At 32.4% G+C, this 23,813-nt stretch overlaps 1 protein-coding gene across 4 annotated transcripts in view; it reads right to left on the bottom strand.

Annotated features, from left to right (window-relative positions):
• The window catches only part of Amph (amphiphysin), a 149,231-nt gene that overhangs the window by 64,398 nt on the left and 61,020 nt on the right, over positions 1-23,813 (bottom strand). The gene's annotated exons all lie outside the window — the stretch shown is intronic.

Raw genomic sequence — 23,813 nt, 5'->3', positions numbered from 1 at the left:
TTCATTGTGCTTTTCTTTGCATATTACATACGTGAACTATTGGAATATTATAAACTGAATTAATATAATATGTTTCCGTAAATAAGATTATTTCCCACAATAAATTATTCTTATTCTTCAATTATTCGTATTAAAAATTGTTTAAAAATATCTCGCGTTATACTAAAATTTCATTGTGCTTTTTCTTTGCATATTACATACGTGAACTATTGGAATATTATAAACTGAATTAATATAATATGCTTCCGTAAATAAGATTATTTCCCACAATAAATTATTCTTATTCTTCAATTATTCGTACTAAAAATCGTTTAAAAATATCTCGCGTTATACTAAAATTTCATTGTGCTTTTTCTTTGCATATTACATACGTGAACTATTGGAATATTATAAACTGAATTAATATAATATGCTTCCGTAAATAAGATTATTTGCCACAATAAATTATTCTTATTCTTCAATTATTCGTATTAAAAATTGTCTAAAAATATCTCGCGTTATACTAAAATTTCATTGTGCTTTTTCTTTGCATATTACATATGTGAACTGTTGAAGTATTATAATCTGAACTACAATAATATAAGATACTTCCGTAAATAAGATTATTTACCAGAGCACATTATTCTTATCTTTTCCTCCACTTAAAAACATCTGACATTATACTAAAATTTCATTCTGTTTTTATTCATATATTACATGGACTGTTGTATTATTAAGAGTATTTATTATTTTATTTATTATTTATTTATTATCATTATGTAGTATTATTAGACTCGTACACTATATACTACCTTGAAAAACATTTAAATGTAAAGTGTATGTCTGAAGGATTAAACGATAGTGCAACAAGCTGCTTACTTTACTAATATTTCATTCTCTGTATATTTTACACTGTTTATGTTGTATTCAATAGATAAGAAATATCTATTGAAATTTCATATTTAAATTTCAAACTTATTTAGGAAAAGACTGAAGAAGAAGTCGTGCAGGATTCACCGTAACGATAGGAAACAAGTAGATTAATCCTCTGAATCGTAGCTCTAACGTGACTAACCCTGGGTTAGGCTTGGCTAAAACTACTTAACGTGTGTAACCGTTATCCAGCATATTGAGCAATGGCCAAGGAAACGTGAGCTCTCTGCAGGAATTCTCGTGATTCCTTCGTGTTCTACAAAGTCATCTATTCATCAAACCGTACATTTTATTGGCTTTCGTAAATGATCCATTACTTTTCTCACACGAGAGACAATATATATTTCTATATCTTAGCAAAAATTGGCCGTTTATCGAATTGTATGAATATTAACAAATTTACGAAAATTTATGAAATATGAAGAATTTTTATTTTAGAGATTACCGCGATAATGTAACGTATACACGGTGGTGAATATAAAATTGTACAAGTAAAAATGTATTTTCTAGTTTAATTAGTACGTTTAAAATCGCATTAACTGCAAGGCTATTTAATGGCGCTATAGGAGAGTATACTACGCGCGAAGCGTTAACGTTTCACTAATTTGTCGGGCAATTTCGTTCCTTTAATAAATATGAACGAACCGCGGATTTTGCTATTTAATAAATTATATTTCAGGCAATTGAAAATCAAACGACTCGTTGTTAGATAATAAACTTTATTATTCGCATCGCGCAGTAGGTTCTTGTTCTTGTAACTCGTATGAAATTTCTAAATTAATATTATTATATTTGTTAGATATTGCGCGTTATATGGCGAAATGAAGTACATGGAAAAATATTTACGGCATTTATAATCTCATCTCGAGCTGCCAGACTTTTTGTACCCGCTTCACATGCTATTTATCGTATGCTAATTATCACACGATAATTTTGAAAAGTTGCGTGAATATTAAAAAATCGACGAATAAAAACAAATTGAAAAGAAACAGGAAAGAATGAAACTCATCGATATTAAAGGAAAATCACGTATCACCGGCATAGTTAAATTAAATACAATTAAATACGGTACTATTAATTCGACATAGCAATGTTATAATACGAATAATATTCTATAACTATTATTATAATTAAATATAATCTAATTATATATCTACATAACATAACGTAATTGTCTTTATACAATCTGATAATTGAATATATTTTACAATATTCCATAATTCTATAATTCTAAATATCGTTTTCGATTAATAAAATAAAACGTAGGAACAATATATTTTACGCGATTAAATCTATTAATTTATGGAGGACGATCGTTTTCGAAAAATATGTAGTGATCGAACTATTGTATTTATAAACGAACTGGATGCACGATAATATGCACGATAAACTGTCTTTGAGCAAACAGATGGACTGCTAAATTTGTGTTATTAAATTTATCGCGATTCCCTATGAATCATCATCCATATCGGCTCCGAAATAAAAGATAAGCCGGTGGCCTCTACTTTGCACAAAAAGGAATTGTTTGTCGCGATGACTAGTCTATATTTGGCGAGTATTTTTTCTATTCTTTTTTTTCCGCAAGGGAAAAGTAAAATTCTAGCTTGGACAATGTGCTATGTAAGAAGTAGACGTATTTAACACGGTATATCAGAAATCGATATGATAAGTGAGCAAGATGTTGCATAATAAATCTTGAACGAAGAAAATAATTTCTTCCACTGTGAAAATGAGTGTACAATAAAATATGACATATTTAAAAAGAAAATATATGTACAATGAATGAGACATAACAAAGTCCAATACGTTTACATTTACATTTTATTATATATTTATATTATTATATTATATTATATTTATATTATATATTATATTATATATATTATATTATATTTACATTTATTATAAATTACATTTTATTATATATTGTCGTAATTAAAATGCGTTACATTTTATTAAATACAACACGGGATAATTTTTTTGTTATAAACAGCGCCCTACTACATTTTTACTGTACTTGTCTCTATAATTGTGCTTAAGTATACTACGCTATAATCGTATTGAATAATGGAGAAACTTCAATCCAATTAATTGAAAATTACGAATTAAATTATATTACCTTTGACTTTGGAAAAAAGTACAAATTTCGTTATTTCCTACCACATCTTTCCCTTGCATTTCTTATATATCTATACATTTGCAAGTCAAATAATACGTTCTATTTAAAATTCATTTAAAAAAAGACTAGAGGCTATGGATATAAAGCGATAGGAGCAATTACGTTTAAAAAGTATAAAGTATACTTTGTTAAGAATCTGGGAAATCGGTCGCTGCAAACGATTTCTCCGAACAAATCCTATTCCTTCGATAAAACGAAAGGACCTGTTATGTATGCATTTAGCACAGTATTATCAGGAATCGATATAATCGATATAACGAGCCTCAAAACGAACATTTATAAAATCGACATTGTTGTGAGAAGGGTCAGCAGATAGCTAAATATATATACAATGACTGCAAATATAATATCTACACATCATTGCATTTATTATTACATTTGCATACAACATTGTCCTATAATCGATTTCTTATTTAGAATTAATTATTCAGAACCCAAATCATTAGTCAGATTCGTTTGTAATAAATTCCGTATCACTCGGCAGTACTTTCATGCGATTACAAAAATTAACATCGTGGAAATAAAATGTAGAATCTACAAAAAAAAAAAAAAAAAAAAAAAAAAAAAAAAGAAAAGATGCTTCGTTGGAAGACAATGTGCATATACAAGTTTCTCTGTTACCACTGCATTACGCGAAAGATGCAGAGCATAAGCTGAGATAGCAAGCTACGTTATCGACAACTGCATCCATAATAAGCCTTTATATGTTACGTTAGGAGATAAGAAGACAACGAGATAAAAGTTTTAATCCATCGAACACTCTTATCGAAATATGCCATCTATAATGAGTCATACGTGAACGTTGGCGGAGAATTACAAAAGCCAAATTTGGTTATTAGGCGGCGGATGAAGCTACTTGTAGGTGATGTTATTACGTGGCTCGAAGATAAAAATAATCTCCCTCGAGTGTTCGCGGAGAAAAACACGTAAATATAAAATTGTACACTAGGTAGAATATCTGGAAAGGAGAGCGAAAATTGTGGGAAAGCAGAAATGCTAGGCGATGCAATTGTCAAAGTCGAAGGCGATGGGCGAACGGCTGGAAGATCAGAAGACAATCTTCTCGATAGTCCTGGATAACAAGCATATTAATTTATTTATTTATTTATTCACTTTAAACTTTGTCCAAGGAGAATAAGAGGAACGAGCGGCGTGAAATTTGTACCAAATGACTGAGCCAGACTTGGTTGTATAGCGAAGAATCTGGCAGTTTGTAAAAGACTACCGAGCAAGCTAATTGCCATTAACTGAGGAATATTAGCTTCTGACAATTTCCATCAACACAGATTGACAAATAAGACGAAGCAGCTGACTAACGCGATTTAGCCCATTATCCAACAACAATTTGTGTAGCGATATCTCCAACAGAAGTTGAACTTACGTACATAATAAATTAGATTTTGTTTGCGTCACTGGATGATAGAATTATATTAACAAGTGAATCACTAAATGATAGAATTATGTGAACAAGTAACCTTCCGATTGCCATTTCATCATATTGGTCGAACTGTTCTGTTTACAAATTCAATAATCTTCCACTGCGTAAGCGCACGTAATATCAACGATTTGAAATGAAGCAGCATACAAATTTCAGAAAGCAGAAAAAATTGTTCTACAAAGTTCGCTTTCGGTTTGTATCGTATCGTGATATTTGTAAGTTTGTCCTGCTACCTACCTATATACCTATTTTAGAGAGACACAATTTTTGTCCGGCTTGGTCGATGCGTGTCCCGTTAGCCAGTTAGCATGTGTTACACCAGGCAGAGACGAAATATAAACCCGTTTACGTTAAAAGCTGACCCGCATATGCAATGACTCTCTTCACTCTTCCACGTTAATTTGTCTTCACATGGACAACATTGAAACAGGTTTTTATTCAATTGCACGCTACGTTCTATGCGTCTACAATTACTCGAATTATTATACAATTGACGTTATCGTATATGTACGATCTTGTACTTTAAAGATAAGGTTAAATCAAAAAATTACGCTCATACTGCTTTGTGCATTATATTGTAATGTTATGTGTATTATATCGTATTATAGAAACATGATGCAATTGACAATTATTTTTATTTCATAATATCTATGTCTATTAATAACAGAATATCATTGTGTTTAGAATCCGAGATTTTTCAGCATCTTCTCTTTTTTGTAGGAAGAGTGTAAGCATTTAACGTGTAATTTACAAATAATTGTAATAATAATATATATAGTAAAAAATGTATTATCGCGTATTATGAAAATCTTATTGTTAAAGATACAGTCAAATCGGAAGATTATACTGATAATATTTTGTATATTAAAAGTGTTTGTATATTACATCGTATCACAGCAATGTGATGTAATTGACAATTATTTTTATTGCATAATCTCTATGTCTATTAATAATAGAATATTATTGTGTTCAGAATCCGAGATTTTACAGAATCTTCTCTTTTTTGTAGGAAGAGTGTAAGCATTTAACGTGTAATTTAAAAATAATTGTAATAATAATATATAGTAAAAAATGTATTATCGCGTATTATGAAAATCTTATTGTTAAAGATACAGTCAAATCGGAAGATTATATTGAAAATATTTTGTATTCTATATCGTATCACAGCAATGTAATGCAATTGACAATTATTTTTATTTCATAATCTCTATGTCTATTAATAACGGAGTATCATTGTGTTCAGAATCCGAGATTTTACAGAATCTTCTCTTTTTTGTAGGAAAAGTGTAAGCATTTAACGTGTAATTTACAAATAAGTGTAATAATAATATATAGTAAAAAATGTATTATCGCATATTGACAATCTTATGGTTAAATATACAGTCAAATCGGAAGATTATACTGATAATATTTTGTATATTAAAAGTGTTTGTATATTATATCGTATCACAGCAATGTAATGCAATTGACAATTATTTTTATTTCATAATCTCTATATCTATTAATAATAGAATATCATTCTGTTCAGAATCCCAGATTTTACAGAATCTTCTCTTTTTTGTAGGAAGAGTGTAAGCATTTAACGTGTAATTTAAAAATAATTGTAATAATATATATAGTAAAAAATGTATTATCGCGTATTATGAAAATCTTATTGTTAAAGATACAGTCAAATCGGAAGATTATACTGATAATATTTTGTATATTAAAAGTGTTTGTATATTATATCGTATCACAGCAATGTGATGTAATTGACAATTCTTTTTATTTCGTAATCTCTATGTCTATTAATAACAGAATATCATTGTGTTCAGAATCCGAGATTTTACACAATCTTCTCTTTTTTGTAGGAGCAGTGTGTTTTTTTTACTTCATTATTTAATTTGTACAGTAACACATTACAATTTGTCCAACTAGAAATTTGTTAAATTTTTCTAGCTTAATTGTTCAATAACATGTGGATGGCTACCCCCAGCGAGATACCATCTTCGAGTTTGACTATTTTATTTCTTTAGTGAGGTCAGTGGGATGTTTTCTTTTCAGTCTTCTTTCTATGGGAATTTTGCTCGCTTCAGCAGCCAGCTGAACTGTAAGTATTTAACGTGTAACTTGAAAATATTTGTACTTTCGAAATATATAGTCGTTTTTGTCGTACTTTGATCGCGCTTGCGATACAATTATTGCAGTTCAATTAGAAAAGGAAATAAGAAGGAATCGCTCAACGACATTTCACATAATTATTTACTACGAGCAATGTTCCAGCCTTGAGTATAACAAAGTGATTTAAAAAAAACCAGCTGTAATCATTATGTTTATTACGATCTTACGAAAAAACAAATCGACAAAAACGAAGCTTCCAATGCATCTTTGTTATCTGTTTAATTGCTCGAACGAGACGCATCCGATGGAAAATATACATAAGCGTGTAATTATTGTTTCTTTATGCTGTAACTGTATTAACAGAATCAATTTTTTTTCTGACGACATGACGTTAATTTCACACGGCACGCAACGCGCTACGACGATATACGTAGTTGCAAGTAAATTTGAAAAATCACGTAACCAGTAACGAAACACGCATAACAAGCAACAGAAAAAAAAAATAGGGAACAAGGTAATAGTACACGGAAAATAATAAATAAAATAGAAAAATCTGTAATTCGCGTGTGTTTCTCGAGTTCAGTTTGCGAATGGAAATTTCGACTAAACGCTCTGCTGTTTCCTCTATAAATAGAAATGCTTTCGCTGTAAACGAACGAAAGCGAAAATACCGAAGACGGTCGAAGCTTTTTCTGCTTCCGCTTTGGCACGAGTTCAAGGTGATTTTTTTGCAACTTTTTGCGAGACGCTGACTTTTACGATGCAATTTTTCAACTGTGACGGCACTCAGCAGGCGCAACAATGTTCATCGGATAGCGGCATGTCTGTTCGAGCGAACTTATCGTTTCCAAAATAGATGGTCCTCTCCTAAACTTATTAATAGACGAGCAAGACGACGCGAATCTCTCGTTGCACCGCTATTATTGTGCCATGATGCCCCCATTTCGCCATTTCGTACGTGCTTATGCACTCGGACAGAATCGTTGTTTCAGATGCAAAATGTAAAGCGGCGGTCTCTGACTAACGCGACGAAATTTTACTGCACACGGTTTTCGCGCATGGATTTTCAATTCTGGTTCTCTGCAGTTATACACAGGAACACGAAGCTATCCGATCTGACGATATTTTTGACAGAATTTTTACAATCAATTCTCATTAAGTAAATTGTCAGAATTTGAAGTCAATTCCCAGAGTTATAAGTAAATTATTTTGGCGTGGTACTGTAACTTGGATTATAAGTGTTTATAGTATGTTTGATTCTAGTTGAATCTAACGCTTAAATCTAAAGGGTAATGTGTTTTTAGTCTGCGGATCTGATCCGTCGTGTCAAGTAATTGGGTAACTAATGGGTTTTGGTGGTTGTTAACTCTTATGTTATATCTGTTACTGAATTTGGATATTTCTTCTTTGACTGTGGATATCTTAAGGTCGCGATGTATCGTTTCGTTGGTAACATACCAAGGCGCATCTATTAAGGATCTTAGAGTTTTTGATTGAAATCGTTGGAGAATTTCTATGTTGGAATTACTCGCTGTTCCCCATAATTGGATCCCATAGGTCCAAACAGGTTTTAGTATGGCTTTATATAGCATTATTTCACTCTGCACGTTTAAGTTGGAGCGTCTGCCAATGAGCCAGTAGAATTCTTTTAGTTTTCGTTTCAGTTGTTTGCATTTATCTACTATGATATCTGACTGTATCTTTGTTTAGAATTGAAATATTTATTATTTATGGTCACCCGTGGGCAGGATTGTTTTAACATAGCTTTGAAATTTAGAATAATTATAATTACACTCAAGTTTCTCTGCTAGAAATTGTGCAACCATTTTCACGCTAAACGAATAGTCGAGCACTAAATCTGGACAATAAAAAGAATTTGACGAAAATATTCGGCCGCTTGTGGACTAGATCCTCTTACGAATATATATTGTACGTGTCACATGAGGCATTTTGAAACTCCATTAGCGCTCTTATGAGACTCGAATATCGTGGTTAAGTTGGTCAAGTTTGAAGTGGATCCGAAAATAATTCTAGAAAATGACGAATCGATGTTGTATACTTCGTGATCTAGTTTCTGTAAGCGTACAACACGCGAAAATTGAAACCAGGAGATTATATATGTTATCAACCATACAGTTTATTTATTAAACTCGTAAACACAGATTTATTCTAAAGATAGCATATTAGACAATCGTTAGGACGCTATATATGTGTAAACTAGTGCTTTAAAACATTTATTTATATTATACACGCAGCTGTGCGCACACAAACACACACACACAGGCATATAGTTTTAAAATAACGTAAATCAATACAATTTCTAAAGATTGTAAGGAGTGTTTTCTTGTTTAAAAGAAAATTGAAACTTGAGCTTCTGAAAGCAAGTTACGAAACACGAGACACAAAAGTAAGGAAACGATGAATATAAAAATAAGAGAACGTGTAATGCATTTTTATGTATGAAATAAATCTTCATTAAGATTTCAGAAGCACACGAAAGGAAAAAGTAAGAGGTTTGCAATTAAATCTGACAATAAGAAACAGACAAAACAGAGGCGATCTAATTACCTAAATACTCTAGCACATAATCTACACAGCCAATTTGTCTCGTGGAAACTCATTAAAAGACATCCAAACGAGTTAACAATCCGACGATAAAAACGGTATGAACTGTTAGGAAAATACTTACGTTCTACTAGCATAATTAAGTCACATAAAATTGTTGAATGTCTCCAGAACAAATTGCAATTAAAAAAAAAAAGAAAAAAGGTAGAGAAAAATTTGTTATAGAAAGGAAGCAATAAAAATCAAGGAAGCCATTCTTGTTGCGAATAGATATTCTACTATCATATTTACATTATCAAATTATATAAAAGCAACCACGATTAGAAGTTTCCTAAATCAAAGCGAGACGGAATTTATGCAACGTGAGGAACAAATAAACTCGAATGGCCGGATAAAAAATGACCCATTTCTCACTTGGCACGAAAAAAAATCACGAGAAGAGCAATCGTGACTCGTCTGTTGAGAGCAGCGGCAAGAGCAACAGCTCTTAACGAAAGTGAGGCCCTTCCACGTGTCAGGCCTTCAACCTAAGCGTTTTTCTAGAACCGGCACCGCGAGGCGGGTCGAGGAAATCACCAGGAAGCAGCGAGCCGGAATGTTGGCGCGAGGTTCGGACATCAACCTCGGTCAGACATCCGATAGTTTTACACGACCGATCTATAGGCCTTAATTTGTAATAATCAGGCTGCGAATTTTTATCCAAACTCTTCTTCTCAGGGAAGATAAATAAATAGAAAATAGAATTTAGATTTTGTTTAGCTTCTAGATATTGTAACAAGTACTTTGGTTATTTTGTTATAGTATCCGTTGTTTCTCTGTATGTATGGATAGAAAATGAAATTTGGATTTTGTTCAGTTATTAGATGTTGTAACAAGTACCTTGGCTATTTTATTATAGTATTCGTTGTTTTTTTGTATTCTTATGAAGGTAAACAAATAGAACATAGGACTTGGATTTCGTTTAGCTACTGGATATGGCAACAAGTACTATACTTTGAGTATTTCATTAGAGTGTTCATTGAGTGCTCATAGTTTTTGTACTCTTATGAAGATAAATCAATAGAAAATGGAATTTGGATTTTGTTTAACTAGTAAATATAGTAACAAGTAGTATACTTTGAGTATTTCATTACAGTGTTTGCAGTTTTTTGTATTCTTATGAATCTAAATAAATAGAACATAGGACTTGGATATTGTAACAAGTACTACACTTTGAGTATTTCATTAGAGTGTTCATTAAGTGTTCATAGTTTTTTGTATTCTTATGAAGGTAAATAAATAGAACATAGGACTTGGATATTGTAACAAGTACTACACTTTGAGTATTTCATTAGAATGTTCATTGAGTGCTTGTAGTTTTTGTATTCTTATGAAGGTAAATAAATAGAACATAGGACTTGGATATTGTAACAAGTACTACACTTTGAGTATTTCATTAGAATGTTCATTGAGTGCTTGTAGTTTTTGTATTCTTATGAAGATGAATGAATAAAAAATGGAATTTGGATTTTGTTTAACTACTAAATATAGTAACGAGTAGTATACTTTGAGTATTTCATTACAGTGTTTGCAGTTTTTTGTATTCTTATGAACCTAAATAAATAGAACATAGGACTTGGATATTGTAACAAGTACTACACTTTGAGTATTTCATTAGAGTGTTCATTAAGTGTTCATAGTTTTTTGTATTCTTATGAAGGTAAATAAATAGAACATAGGACTTGGATATTGTAACAAGTACTACACTTTGAGTATTTCATTAGAATGATCATTAAGTGTTCGTAGTTTTTTGTATTCTTATGAAGGTAAATAAATAGAACATAGGACTTGGATATTGTAACAAGTACTACACTTTGAGTATTTCATTAGAGTGTTCATTAAGTGTTCATAGTTTTTTGTATTCTTATGAAGGTAAATAAATAGAACATAGAACTTGTATATTGTAACAAGTACTATACTTTGAGTATTTCATTAGAATGTTCATTAAGTGTTCGTAGTTTTTTGTATTCTTATGAAGGTAAATAAATAGAACATAGGACTTGGATATTGTAACAAGTACTACACTTTGAGTATTTCATTAGAATGTTCATTAAGTGTTCATAGATTTTGTATTCTTATGAAGGTAAATAAATAGAACATAGGACTTGGATATTGTAACAAGTACTACACTTTGAGTATTTCATTAGAATGTTCATTAAGTGTTCATAGATTTTGTATTCTTATGAAGGTAAATAAATAGAACATAGGACTTGGATATTGTAACAAGTACTATACTTTGAGTATTTCATTAGAATGTTCATTAAGTGTTCGTAGTTTTTTGTATTCTTATGAAGGTAAATAAATAGAACATAGGACTTGGATATTGTAACAAGTACTACACTTTGAGTATTTCATTAGAATGTTCATTAAGTGTTCGTAGTTTTTTGTATTCTTATAAAGGTAAATAAATAGAACATAGAACTTAGATTTCGTTTAGCTACTGGATATGGTAAAAGGTACTATACTTTGAGTACTCTTGTCAGAATATCCTAATATAATTGTTATTTATTACTGTTTATTTAATTTCGACCTTAGCGGTCTAAAAATGGATTTCACTTACAATTCCTTTCATTTATCCTTTTATTCTTATCATATCTATCTTGCTGTCGTTGCTTAGTTGCCTAATTGTCCATTTACTCAACCTATTCTACTCTATTTTTACCATATTACTACTTAACACTATCGTTGGACTTGCCTGTGTTTTTTAAATTCCTCAGCCAATTTCTTCACAGTATCTTTCATCCTTCACTTTCTCCAGTCTGTCTCGCGGTCTATTTACTTCCCTCCATTCTTTATAGTAATGTATCACAGTTTCCTCCCCCTTTTCACACGGCCTACAATTTCTTTTGCCTTCTTTTAGCCGCTTCTAACTACTTTAATTTATCCGAACATAATATTTCTCAGCAACGAATACCTTTTTCCGTTTCAAATATGCGCATATTTTATCAGCATTTTCTGTACAACGTATTCCTTCCACTGTTTCTTTCTGATGGTAAGAATTAAAAACAATTATTACTGCTATAATTATTACAATTGTTGTTAATTATTAAAAGAATTAAAATTATGATACGACCAAGAACCCGAAAGCGGCGTAATTGCAACAGAATCAGCAAAGATACACGGCGTTGGAAAAGCTACGATCACAGACATTAGAAAACACGATACTGAGAATCATCCAAAGCACGTAGATTCGTCAGAAGCTGGTAATGAGATAAAAAAAACCTTAAATATACCGACGCGATGAAATTGTTTCGTCGCGATAAAGACTTCGATAATTACGATTTTACACAAACGAAAAAATAATAATTTTCATACCGAAGCCTTCGTGACATTCGAGAAAGATGATCGAAGAATGTAACTCCATGCAATTGTTGCTCATGTTGAGAGAATTACGTGACTTAGCAGTCAAACTTATATAGCATCCATAAATATTTAAAGAAGCTGTCAATTAATCTTAATCTGTATTTGAATAAATGAGATCTTCTGTTCTGTTATCTCAAGATTTCATTATCCCAACTATTTTGTTTCTCCATTTAATAAAAGCAGAGCCGGCGTGACCTTTTGCGAGGCCTGAATACACATTGAAATCCTACACTTAAATTTTACGACGAGGAATTATTTATTTACAAATGCTGTTACATATTATATATCGTTTATAAGCAGTTTTTTTAAACAAATCCAAGTAATATTTTGTCGCATGCATAATTCGCTTTCAAGGAGGCAAAACATTCAATGAAAGTAGAAAATCTGTAATCATGTATGACTTTTGCAAAAAACTATTGACGTAGTTTAATTTCTCTGAAAGCGCCTGGATTTTTTTTTATCTAAAGTAGTTTCCAGGATACGAGGACTTTACGGTGTTACACTGAACTTTCATGATTTTTCTCACTCCTTTAAACTGAATCATCGCTACTAGAATAATGTTTTGCATCTGTTAATGGTATCACCATTCTGTTAAACGTTAATCAAAATCAGTGTTTTTTAATTGGGTAATTTTCGTAGACCGCGGGGCTCCCAAAATGCGGAGCCGGGTTCCGGCGAAAAAATTTTTTTTAATTTTTCCATCGAGACGACGATCTACAGTGAGATCCATTCTAACGCACCGCACGCGTACCGAACGAAAATTCAAAGTCGATTTTCTCGAAAACAAAGCCTCAAACGAAAAATTTTTATTCCATATTTTCGACTTCTTTTCTCGCGTATCACCCCCTTTTCGCTTGTACAACCAGTTACCAACCACCCTGTATATATACATATCATATATACATATTATATATTCATATATAAAGCTGACTATTTATTTATTTATTGATGCCTCGTTGTTCCTTTTCTACGAGCTCTGCTTTTTCGATATTTTATATACAAATGAATTCTTTATTTCTGCTTATTTACTCTGCAAGATATATACCATATATATACACAAGATATATAGTTAAACCAGAAAAACAGGCATAAACTTTCCCACAAACAGAAAAACATACACGATATTTCATATATTTTTGCACATTGGATACACTCTACGCATTTTTCATCTGCTTTGCATAAACGCACAAGTATCCACAGTCTGATAATAACATTGAATATCACGTGGAATTCTGCAAGTATTAGGCTGATAATTTTGAAGAGGAACATGCATCGATGCGAATGAAATTGAGAAAAACAAGAGACGTAATAGGTGGGTTGAGAAGAGAAGAATGTGGAAAGGAGAACGATCGACGTGCAATGACTGTGGGTCGTAAGTGACACGATCCAGCTTAGTTTGGAACGTTCAATGTCCAATGACTATTGTGCTGTGCTATTGATACGTGCATTTACTATAAAATCAAATATTTGTTTTTTTAAATTTAATTTTCTATTTTGTTAGCGTATTTTTTCATCTAACGCAGTACCTGTTACAAAAATATATTATCATTAAAAATTATACAGATATATATAGTACGATATTACACGTACATGATTTATTTAAATAAAAATGACATTTTTACGAGGCGTACGAAGACTAACTGTATATTTCTCTCTAATTATATTATAATCACATTGTAGCTATAAATATTATAATAGTGCCGTATTATTTATTTATTGTGCCGCAGTATATTTTTTATTACATTAATTAAATTGCAGGGAACAAAAGAAAACGGTCGTTTACTATGAATTTATCGGTGCGGTAAATTTATGCGTAAACGAACAGACACGCCTACTTTCATAGAAATGGACAGGAGCCTGATAAGAACAAGAAAATACGGAGATCGCGTTGTTAAATAGATGACATTCGTTTGGCTCGAGATAAGATGGCGAAAACGTGTAACAGCATCGGCTTGTCTTATCGCGGAACGAACATCTCTCGTGTAAAACGTATCAATTAAAAAATCAAACATCTCTCTCTTGCTTCTAAAGTAAAGTCACGTCGGTTTAATTTCCCGTTAATTGTGTGTATCGTCGGTGAGCAAATCGATAAGCCGAAGTCGGCAAATTCACGCACAATAGCACCTCTCCACCGTTATAAAACCTTAAGACCAAGCCATCATTAAATATATCGATTCACCGAGATATTAACCATAATTAAACATTATTATTCATTTCTTGGAATATTGATTAACATGCTCCGCGAACGATCGACCTTCGACTGAAGAGAACATAAAAACTATTATTAATTATGTACTTGTGCTGCAAGATAGCGATTAACACGATCCGATTAACACGAGAATTTGTTGAAAGAAAAACTGTTATGAAATATAAATCGGCGATTTCTCGTGAGTATTGAAACACTGTGTCTTGGCGAGATGTGATATCCTTCCACTGATTTTGTTATTTGATTACATTGTTTTTAAAAATTGTTTTTAGAAATGTATTTAAAAATAGCTAAGTTGGCGAAGTTTTGTGAAAAACCAAAGACAAAACGTTGAGGAGAAATGTTTTATTATCGATATTATTAAGAGGCAATAGTTCCTGTTTACATTGGTATGTCAATATTATGTCAATGTTCTTAAAATTGAGGAGAAAATTAAAAGGACCTATGTTTGGCTTCAAAAAAGAGGAGAACAATTGTGGCAAACATAGAGAGGATTAATTGAGAACGTACAGATTATACTCATATATATACTACTACGTAGACATTCTACTAAGAAGCATATAATACGACTATTACGTAGACATTCTACTAAGAAGCATATAATACGACTATTACGTAGACATTCTACTAAGAAGCATATAATATGACTCTTAATATTCTGTCCCAAGTATTCTTCTTCAATATTTTTCACATGCATCACACTCTCATAGAAAGAAGACTAAAAAGAAAACACCCCACTGACTTCACTAAAGAAATAAAATAGTCAAACTCGAAGATGGTATCCCGTTGAGGGTAGCCATCCACGTGTTATTTAACAATTAAGTTAACAAAATGTACCAAATGTCCAGCTGAACAAATTGTAAAGTACAAATTAAATAATAAAAAAAAACATGCATCACAAACGACCGATGTTTCAATAGAAAAATAAAACCCATCGTTAATTGTAAGGAAAAGATACTTTATTATCGATGTTATTGAAAAACAATATTTCTTGTGTTTTTAACATTAGAAACACCACACCAGCCAAATTGACTGGTTTTACAATTTTATTTTAAAATTCCTACTTCGTGTTATATTTTTTTCCGCAATGATGTAATGACTTTCGCAACGATAACTGAAAGAATAATATAATAAATTTTATTTTGTTTTTTATGTATTCAAACTGAAAATAATTTTGTATCAAGGCTACTTATACCAATAGCAGTCAAAATGACTGATACTTGTCAAAGTGTAAAAGGATCCTGCAATTTGTTTATCGAACTCCAGTTAACCAGTTTCCTCGTTTTGTACAACTTGCCACACGTTTTGAAAATTTTTATTGCGTATCATTCGATATGATGATATCAGTTATCAGGAAAATTCTAGATGCTAACACTAGAAATGCCACAGCAGTCAAAATGACTGGTTGTACAATTTTACAAATGTGTCCACCCTCGTTTAGGGGTCATTGTCCCAGATGGATTAGAAATACCAAAAATGTACTACATAACACGGAATTGCTTCTGTAAAAAAGTAATAAATCAATAAATATAAAAATATTCTATTATTACGTATTTTTTAAAAACCACTCATTTTCACTGGTTTTGGTGGAAATAGCTTCGTGTTAACTATCGGTAGTTCTACTGTTAATATATTGTCAATATTTTTAAAATTAGGAAGAAAGTTATAAGGATATGCATTTGTTTCAAAACCAAACAGGAGAATAATTGTGGCGAGCATAGAATTGATCGACAATGTACTCGACTTTGAAATGATTGATCGTACAGGAAAGCCATAAAATATGACTCGATATATTCTTCTTCCATATTTTTCGCAGTTTCACGCATGATCGACGTTCGCCTAAAAGCTTTCTCCAATAAATCCTGGCAAACATAGAATTAATTGACAGTATACTCGACTTTAAAACTGATTCCACGTAAAAAGCATAAGATGTGCAGATCGACGTTCGAATAAAAACTTTCTCCGATGAAACGTATTGTCAAAAACGACGCGTTGGTTAACGTGCTTCATCGACGATCGATGTTTGAACGAACGCACAGAAGAAAAAGAATCTTTGGTGACGAGACAGTGGAGAGTCGACTGGCTGAAGTTGCGCGATGCGTTTTCCCCGAACAAGGTATCGGATAAAATCGAACAACGCCGGATTGCGTTAAACGAGACGATCGCAGCGAATGACAGAAGGTGGGAAAAATATTTGGCAAACGCAAGGAATGAACGATATCCGCTCGGTCTGCTTCCTTTCTCACCTTGCGCAGGCATCTCGACTCGGCTGGTCGAGCTAACGGAACCATCCCAAGACGTTTTGTCCATCTTTTCTTTCGACCAACCGGCCGCCTCTAGAGAGTTAGGCTGCAGCTACATAACATACCGAAACAGCTGACCGACAACCGGTGACCGGCCTTTCTATAGTGTGTAAGTATGCGTACAGAAGACTATACACTGGCGCTCGTGAATATACGTGGACAGTTTGGTCGATTTGCAATAAAAGTAGACCGCGGGTGTCCATGCAAATTAATATTGTTATAAACTCGACCGAAGGAGCGCAACTCCAATGAACATTCGTTTCGCTCTCTAAATAGCGACAACGAATATTTTACTTTGAATATATTGTACACTTTCCCTCTGCGTCTCTGCACATTGAATTCTTTTGATACAATTTGTAGATGAAAGGACATCGGGGCCTTTCTTTTGGAATTTTTGAGAGGACCCCCAATACTTTAGTCCAGACCTTTCATTATAGCGATACTTGAATAATAAAACTTAGAAGTAGTTGTTTATGATTTAATCCGATTATGTGTGTCCGAGAATTATGACAATAGGCTTGGGCTCGAAGTGACACAACTGGTCGCCGAACGTAGCCACGGTCACGGGATGAACGTTCTTACCTAACAGAGAAGTGCCAATATTGTGGGACACACGTTGTATTAACAATCAAACCCCGGGCAGGAGCAATGTCAGCTCTACGAGGGTCTGCCTAGCAACGGCGGCTGCAATTTTGTTGGTACCCCGGCCAATATGCAACGAACAAACGCGATCATAAGGAGAGGAAAATTTCCATCAGTCTTTTATTCTTGCGATCACCTTGGAGAGTTTGCACATCGTCTTTACGTGCAGTATTATACCGAGCGTCACAGCAAACGTTACTTTGTGTTTCAAAATATATTCTACGTTTAACCCTTAGAGTGCTATGGACGCATATATGCGTCTGGCGAAAGCTATCGGTGTGGACTAAGAACACATATATGCGTTTTCTGTAAGTGTCCGGCATGGACCAAGGACGCATATATGCGTTTGTCAATTTTTCCGAACACCTACGCAGAAGTAATACTATTACGTTTGTGTGAGATAAATATAAATGCAATTCTTATATATAATGCATATATTTTATATCAAAAATCTACTGCTTCGAAACAAAAATTTAGTGAATTTCATTTAGCGTTGATAAGAGACATTTTACGAAAATATTTCCAACGTAGAAGCATGGTAGGAGGAGGAAAGAGAAAGTCTGAGGATTTACCATTTCGTTTAATCGATAGGCATTTTCCATCAAAATGCCCTAATCGTGCCGCCACAACACAATTATCAGGAAGAAAATGTGTCGTTTGTGTGAAAAATAAGAGAAAGAGCGACACGCGATACGAATGCAGAAAATGCGATGTCGGATTATGTATGGATAATTGTTTTGAAATTTTTCACACACAACTGAATTATTAACTCGTGTTATATTTACTAAATTTACTTTTCTAGTTTATCGTTTTCTAGTTTATTACCCAAATTCTATTTTAATTTAAATTTCAATGTTTATAATAAATAATTAATACTAAAAACTAACGCTCTTGAATCATTTAATCTCGTACAAAAAAATTACTATAACTTATTACGATTTGCGCTTCGAATAGTCAATCAACAGACTTCAATTTAGCGAAAAAGTATAGGCTGTGAGTATTCAGCACTGTAAGGGTTATCCCGTTGACCGTGGATTCGTTATTGAACCTAAGAACATTATCACTAACATCTCGAGTATTTAATCACCACGGTTAATTGTCAAACTTTGTAAAAATCGATATTTATACCAGTAAATATAATCTCTATTGTACAACAACGATGGCTAGTCCGAATGAAGATTCGTTACACGCCCATAAACCTAACGCTAACCCGACATGTATATGTAGTATCGTGGACGAGGGGCCTGGCAGTTGTCGTGCCGATTGTAAACAAGCGGTTGCTGAGGTGTAAATTATAAACAAGCGGTTACTGAGGCCAAAACAAAAGACAAGAGGTTGCTGCTAGCGGACAATAAACGAATTTACAGCAGTATGAGTTGAGAAGTCGGAGAGCGAGGACTGCGTTGTCGAGATAGTGTTGTTAGAGTTGTTGAGAGACAGTTGAATCTGTGTTGACGACAGTTGTTAATTAATTATCTAGTTGTTTTAATTATTATACGTTGTTGCAATTAGTTCATGTTAAATAACTATTGTTTTCTGTTTAATTAACATCCGTTTAATCCATTTGTCATTAATAAACTAATCATAATTTACGATACTATATATGACAAAGATACATATAATAATATATAATAACATATATATGTAATAATAATAATAATAATAATAATAATAATAATAAAAATATATATAAGAAACAAGAAGAAACTGTAGGATTTAACAAGAATTTGCACGTTGCTTATTGAAATATTTTACAAACCCGAATCATTTTCATAAAAATAAACAAACAATGCTACATAAATGCTCAAATATCAGATCCTTAATCTGACAGCGAACATTTAACAGAGAATTAACACGCAAAATTTGTAAATTTGCAAGCTTCGTAAGCTCCTCTCGTTCGAATATCTGAATATCTGCCAGCGCAGTTTCTCCGACATCTAAAATTGTAAAACGTTAATAAAATATAATTTTCAAATATAAATTATATTACTATAAAACGTCCTTGAAAAATTTCCCAAAAGTTGCGATGGTATTCGACGAGAGGCCGAATGGACTCTGGAAGAAAATACACGCACGTTATGTGTAACTCATCGCAAACTTCGACGATTAATGGGTCAGCGGCGTACGGTAAAGGCGTTTATATGCTGCAAAACCTGTAACTTCTCTTATTTACTCTGCGCCAAGTACCATTGAACGCGGGTATGATAAATATTCGGGTAGATCCAGCCAGACTTCCGCATTCTCTTTAGCCCCAGTCCTGGCCGCAGAATTCGAGAGATGCCTGAACTGCTTCGACTGCTGCGCTCGTGTGTTAATGGACGATCGACCAACAACGACAGCAAGTGACTTTTATGCACTTTTTCTGGACTATCAACTACATGGGACTAGACCTTCTTCGTATGAAACTAGATAATCTTCAAGTAGAAATGTAATTCTTTTATTTCAGTTTTTCTTATTGTTTATTCTGTATCATGCGAGTCTTGCGATCATCTTTGACGAGGTAATTGTAACGTCAATTCACATCAGAGACCAGGCCACTGTCACAGATGAAATCCGACTAAACAAAGCGATAAGATAGCGAAATTCCAAGCGCCTTAGCATGAGTTATCATCGGGATAACATCTGGGCACTCTATTCGTTTTCAGAAATATATGATCGAAGCCTTTCCGCACTCCCACGAATAAAAGAATTGAAATACTCCCCCTAAAATCATTCAAGACAGTCTTGAACAGTCACGCATGGAGCTCGGAAGTGTATTGTAAACCAGAAGAAAAATAAAGTTTCTTTTTTTTCTTAAATTTCTTTTTATTTTACGTGACATAATCATCGTTGGCGTGCGGCATTGCAGCTGTCACAGTCATCAGAATGCAAAAGTTGAGGATTTTCTTGAAATTGCATAGTTTACGCTGGGATTGATTTTTCAAACAGAAACCACGAACAACTGGAAAGTTGTAGCGTTTGGAGGAAAAGTTCGCTTCTCTCGGCGGATAAACTGAGTTTGTATCGCTTCAAAAGATATTACAAGTAAATAGTCGAATAAGAATTTCAGGTTTAATTCCTGGAGAAATTTGTATTGTTGTAAGGGAACGAACTTTGTCCTAAATTGATCAACCGATTAGTTTTCCAGTTATCGTGCAGTTAACGTTCAGTTTAACAATTTTGTAAACGTAGCAGTTTAGGAAGAGGAATTGAAATAAAAGAATTAAATTTGTACTTTAAAACTATCCATTTACATCTACAAAAGACCTATTCCCATACAATTAATGGTTTAGAAATTGTTCGTAAAAATAGTTTGCTTTTATTGTCGTTACACGAGAATCCTCCCATAAATGACAAAACTACGTCACAATGTTTGACAGTTACGGACACCAATTCTTTCTTCGCATATTTATCTTTTAAAGGTCAACGGACGATATTAATAAACGATAAGAGAAATTGAAATAAAAAAAAATTACATTTGTACTTCGAGATTATATTTAGGTCCCAAGAAGGACCAGACTCATATAATTAGTAATTAGTCTAAAAAAAGTTCATAAAAATCGTTTGCTTTTATTGTCGTTACACGAGAATCGTCCCTTAAGGGAGTGTCCTAAATTAGAATGTTCTAAAACAGCGTCTTTTTGTGATTTTTTTAGAAGGGAAAGAAAGAAATGAAGTTATTGAATTTTTTTTAAGTAAAAAAAGAAATTATAACAGATTTCCAGGCCTATTTCATGGGCTGTAGTTTTCAATCGGCGTGAAAGATCCAACTCGTAATTCTTGACCAAAACAAAAAACCAAAAAAGGATTGAATTATTATATATTTTTCTTCTCGATGAACTAAAAAAGTTCGTCAAAAAGTTTATTTAAACAATTGTTATAGCATCTTAAAGTTTATTTTTCCCTTTTATAAAACACATTTTTTCATTAAACCCGTCAAAATTTTTAATTTCACAGTATTTTCTGCCTTTTTTTTAGTTCATCGAGAAGAAAAATATATAATAATTTAATCCTTTTTTGATTTTTGGGTTCGGTCAAGAATTAAGAGTTGGATCTCTTTCACGCCGATTGAAAACTGCAGCCCATGAAATAGGCTTAGAAATCTGTTATAATTTTCTTTTTACTTGAAAAAAAATTTCTTTGTATTCGTTAAATATATATAGAACCATGCCTCCAAATTCAATAACTTCATTTCTTTCTTTCACTTCTAAAAAAATCACAGAAAGACGTTGTTTTAGAACACTCTAATTCAGGACACCTCCTTAAGTGACAAAATTGCGTCGTAGCGTTTGACATTCACAAACACCATTTCTTTTATCGCATATTTAACTTTTAAAGGTAAATACATATATAATAATAAATGCTTCATAATAATAATAAAATGCTTTATAGTAATATATTATAATAATGATAAACGCTAAGAGAAATTGAAATAAAAAATCACGTTCGTACTGGTAGATTATATTGTCATTTTTTAACGATTATATTTCTAAAGATTATATTTACATGTATTAAATTCGCATAACTACTAGTTAATCTAAACAATTCATAGAAATCGAGTTGAAAAAATCGTTAGACGTACGAACCTAATGTTCGACTATTCTACCTTTTAAATGCGTCAAATTTTCTCCATTTAAATCGAACGTCTGGTAGATCGTCGACAATATGGAAATACTCGGAGGAAAATCTGAATGGCTTCAACGTGAAAGTCTTTTAAATAAAACCGTATATTTCTTAATCCATTGATACATTCGTGTGCATCGACTCACGAAACCGTATAAAACTCTTATGCATATGTTAAACGCGTTATATAAAACATTTAGAATCATCATGATTATATCGGTGATCGAAATCGATCTAAAAATATGTACACAATCGGTCACAAAAGTGTTCATACAGCTTTTAATGAAGAATAATTTTGTTAGGACTGAACCGAAAGACTTGAGCTTTTTTGGAGAAAATTAAAATTGATAGGAACAGAGATGAAGATAGTAAAAATCGTCTTGTACAATTTTTTTCTCTGGGCTTGTCACGAAAATTTAAACAACACATTTTGCATATTTATATCGGTTGTATACATTCTGAAAATTAAAAAATATAAAAATATATTAACGTTGCTACGAGCTGCGAACGATTAAAAATGGCAAAAATTGCAGTTTTTCGCAAATTTAAAAATCCCTACATCTTTCGATGTATATAACCGACATAAATCTAAAAAACGAACTTTCTACCTTTTCGCTACGAGATAAAAAAAGTTACACACGGTGACCTCCATTACTTTCATCGCCATTCCTACCGATCTCAATTTTCTCCAAATTTCTTTCACACGTCATCCAGTGAACCAATCCTTCCAGCTTCTCAAGAAACCTAAAGTCATTTGGTCCAATTTCATCAAAGTTATCCTGTTTTATAAGGATGTACAAATACTTTAATGATGATAGAAATTACGGAAGACGTCTGTTAATTATAGAAGACACTTATTGCGAACGTTTATTTAGTAAAAGATTAGTATACGTCATGAATAGTCGTCTTAAGCGTATAATAAGCGTCGAAGATGATTCCATCGAATGTTGAGGCTTATTAACGTAATGTGGATAGTTGGCTATTTAAATACCTTTGTAATCTCCCTGAGTATATTACTTGCGTTAGATATTTATATTTTGTAATCTCTACACTGGCTTTCAGATTAATTTCGAACTTTACCGATATAAGCAGGATGGCCGAATCTCATAACGATGCTAATGTGAAGTTTCAGAATGCTTCGCGTAGCACACGTAATATTATATTCATAAAGATGTGTGTGAACGTTGCAATACTTTCGTGAGCCTTTGTATATTCTATATATATATCAGTCTAGCGAAAAGCATTGTATGTATTGTAAACAATAAACCAATATACAATATACATACATCAGTCTAGCGATAAGCATTGTATGTATTGTAAACAATAAACCAATATACAATATACATACATCAGTCTAGCGATAAGCATTGTATGTATTGTAAACAATAAATCAATGTACAATATACATACATCAGTCTAGCGATAAGCATTGTATGTATTGTAAACAATAAATCAATGTACAAT

This window comes from Bombus vancouverensis, chromosome 5, assembly GCF_051014615.1.
Source record: "Bombus vancouverensis nearcticus chromosome 5, iyBomVanc1_principal, whole genome shotgun sequence".
Taxonomy (NCBI): domain Eukaryota; kingdom Metazoa; phylum Arthropoda; class Insecta; order Hymenoptera; family Apidae; genus Bombus; species Bombus vancouverensis.
This window is presented reverse-complemented; position numbering and strand designations above follow the sequence as displayed.